The 3,511-nt window shown below is 36.9% G+C and overlaps 1 pseudogene across 1 annotated transcript; it reads right to left on the bottom strand.

The window, feature by feature from the left end:
• Positions 1 to 946: 946 nt before the first annotated feature.
• Positions 947 to 1,804, bottom strand: LOC308562065 (small ribosomal subunit protein uS2 pseudogene; annotated as a pseudogene). Its single transcript has one exon. The product of its transcript is annotated as a small ribosomal subunit protein uS2 pseudogene (transcript).
• Between the last annotated feature and the right edge of the window lie 1,707 nt (positions 1,805 to 3,511).

The following is a 3,511-nucleotide window of genomic DNA, read 5'->3' as shown; positions in this document are numbered from 1 at the left end:
ATACTACTCTGTCATAAAAAAGCAAGAACATTTTACCCTTTGCAACAGCATGAATGGACTGGAGAATATTATGCTAAGTGAAATAAGCCAGTCAGAGAAAGACAAGTGCTGTATGATTTCACCTGTATGTGGAATTTAATGAACTACCAAGTAAGACAGAGACAGAATCATAGAGATCAGGCAGACAGCTCTGGTGTGTGTGTGTGTGGCAGGGGGGGAGTTGGAGGGATTAAGTAAAACAATAAAAAGAGAGAGAACTCACAGACATGGACAACACTGTGGTGATTATGTGTGGGACGGAGAGGGTGGGCAGAGGTAGAAGAGCACATAAATTGGATAAGTGGTGATGGAAAAATAAAATAAAGTAAAACAAAAATAAATTAAAATAAAGACAAGGAAAAAATTAAACTTACCTTTCTGGTTCCCAATTTCCTCAGAGATATTTTCTGCTTTCAAAACTGACATATTATCAGTTCTACTCTTATGTATTTAAAGGTTGTTGATTGATATATTATCTCACCCAAATATTTTAAAAATTTGTTAATGGACACTTAGTGCATTAAGAGGATAATTAATGGTATACTTTTAATTAAAATGGTAGGTTGATGTTAGAAGAATTTGGAAGGATAAGGAAATTCCTAATTATGAAATTTTCCCTAAATGTTTGATTAAGAAATATACCCCATTTGGACAGTCACAGGGAGTAATATTATATTGAAAAGTCTGACAAATTCAGCTTTAACTATATTTATTTCTTATTTAACTCAGTTTCTCCATGTATTTTTAAATGGACCTAACTTTTAGAAACTATTTATTTTCTGTCAATTTTATTTCCATTATTTTTAAGAGTTTGTGGAAGAACAGTCTAAGGCTATTAGATGATTGTTCTTAGTCACTCAATGGCCTGAGCAGTGGGACTGTGGACCAGTCTTCAGTGGCAGCCTGATCAAGGAAACTGCTGAATATGCTCCGAGGGCACCTGCATGCCTTCAGGCCAGTCTGTGACCTCAAGTTGAGCTGCAGTGAACTTGGGACCTGGAGCAGTTCATTCACTATGAAATTCCTCCTCTTCCTTTTCAATCACCTCATGAACTCTGTAGTAGAGATCAGGCATGACCTCCCATGGGTTTTCACAGGAGAAAGTGCCATGCATGTGCAGAACTTCCAGGGCCAGCATCCACCACATCAGACACGCAGAGTGAGTTCACTTGTTGCTAGGATTGGTAATGTCCACATAGCACAAAGGAGAGTCTGTGTTACACAGAGCAATGGTAGACTGGTTAACAGGATGCTTCTGTGAGAAGCTGGTGGTCAGCTCTGGGATCAGCACCACCAGAAGTCTCAGCTATGGGAAGGCCACTTGAATCTGGTTAGTGTTGTGTCCAGGAGTAAAGTGGCCAGCAATGGGAGTGGCTCCAGTGACAGCAACAAACTTCAGCACAGCTTGCTGTCCATTTTCCTGGAGGATCTGAAACTGACATCAGTGGGTATTCAGTGGCAAGCAGCAATGGCACAAGCTTCTCCCAGTTTCTCTTCAGATGGAGAGAAATGAATCCGATGGAGACGCATGAGTCTTTATGGAGATGCCATGAATCTTTCTTTTGTAGATGTACTGTTCCATTTGGAAGTCAAGGTTGGTGCAACCTAAGTGGGTTCCTGCTGCAAGGAATTTGAGGACATTCTCCTCATTTGCAGGACACCAAGGGCTCTGGACATTGGGGAAGTTTACTTTAAGTTTTGGAGGAACCAAAAACAATGTGTGTATGGGCCCCTCTCTGGGTAGTATGAAAAGGCACTCCCACATATTTTATCAAAGAATCATTTAAATAAGGCTTAACCTATTTTTTACTGCCTTTTAAAGTATAATACTTGACATATACCATATACCATGTAATCGAATACCTATGAACTCACCACACGATCCAAGAATGAAAACTTTAGCGGTATCTTGGCATGTTCAATCTACTCTTCCCTATGCTTGCTTTACCTAGTTTCAGAATTAACTAACCCCTTCTTCTGAATTATGCATTTATAATTACTTTCTTTTTAATAAAGTGTTTTTATCATATATGATAGATGAAAAAATAATATATTGGCTAATTTTTCTTGTTTTTGAGGTTTATAAAATAATGCAGAATTCTGGGAATTGTGACTTTTCAATGTTACATTCCTAAGATTCATCCATATAGTTGCATTTAACATGTAGCTTCAGAGCATCCTTTTTCTCTGCTGTGTAAAATTTCATTGTAAAAATATTTTAATTTGTTTATCTAGTCTCCTATTCATATACATTTGAATTGTTTTTAGTTTTTTGCTATTCTGAGCAATTTTCCTATAAATACTCTTGTACCTATTTCCAGGTGCATATGTCCAAGTATAAGTACCTAAATGTACAAAGGATTCTTTATGTACCAAGATGTAAAATTTTCAACTTTATAATACAGTGACCATTGTTTTCAGAAGTGGGTGGAAATAAGGCAGACTGTCTGCCCTTTTTCCAGAATGCCAAGTTCTGCCAGAACACAAGAACTATATTTTGTCATTATAAGCAACTTCTAAGAACAGTGAGTGCTGTGCATGTCATAATTTTTTTTTTAATTAGTCATCCATTCAGTGGTGGTTCTATTACCACAGTGGGTTTGAGCATAGGTCAAATAAGCTGTAGTAGAGATAGTTGCCTATGCTTGATTGACTATTTCAGTCCCAGTTTTTCTTGAGTAGTGTTCATTTCATATGAACATATATTTATGTAAGATATGCTGGGCTTGTGATTAACTTGCATCTTTCTAAAAAATGTTTTGTATTGGTATGGCTTTAAATAGTTCATTTGTGATGGCTCATGAATTTGTACAAAGGTATATTTTTATCAGTATTAGGATGGTATGCTCTATGGCCAGGACAGCTACCTGAAATTAGCCTACTGTGGGAAGCATCAATTGCTGTAAGATATGGGCAATGTATCATTATTATGGTATATGGCTATGGCTATGGCATTTCTTGAGATTTTCCCATGTTACAGAGATTCTCTTTTGATAGTAAATCATGGCAAGAATCACACTGAGCCAGAGATTGACTAAAGCAATAGTGAGGCTGTTCATAAAATTAACTGAGATATTGGCTTTATACCTTGCATTTCACAATGTAAAATTTCAGGGGCTTATCTCATCTAATGGGTGATTAATGCAAAGGGAACTCACTGTAGAAAGAGCTTGTCAGGTCAGAGAGTCTCTTAACTTTTCATTTAATAAGACAATCTCTCCCCATTAGGGATCAATAAAAACCTAATGGTTGCTATTCAGCCAAGATACCAAGGAAAACTGAAGTCTAATTACCAAAGTCTCCAATAAGCTGAGATTGTTCTAAGATACCTATAATTTCATGGAAGATTGGAGGAGCTTCAAGATAGAGCTTGTTTTATTGTTGCCTGAACTTTTTTGATGCTTCTTATTATAGGGACTCCTTTCAAATTTGGAAGCTTATTCCGTGATAGAGACAGTATGTACATTTCCAG

Source organism: Miniopterus schreibersii, assembly GCF_964146895.1.
Source record: "Miniopterus schreibersii genome assembly, chromosome: 9".
In the NCBI taxonomy this organism is placed as follows: Eukaryota; Metazoa; Chordata; class Mammalia; order Chiroptera; family Miniopteridae; genus Miniopterus; species Miniopterus schreibersii.
This window is presented reverse-complemented; position numbering and strand designations above follow the sequence as displayed.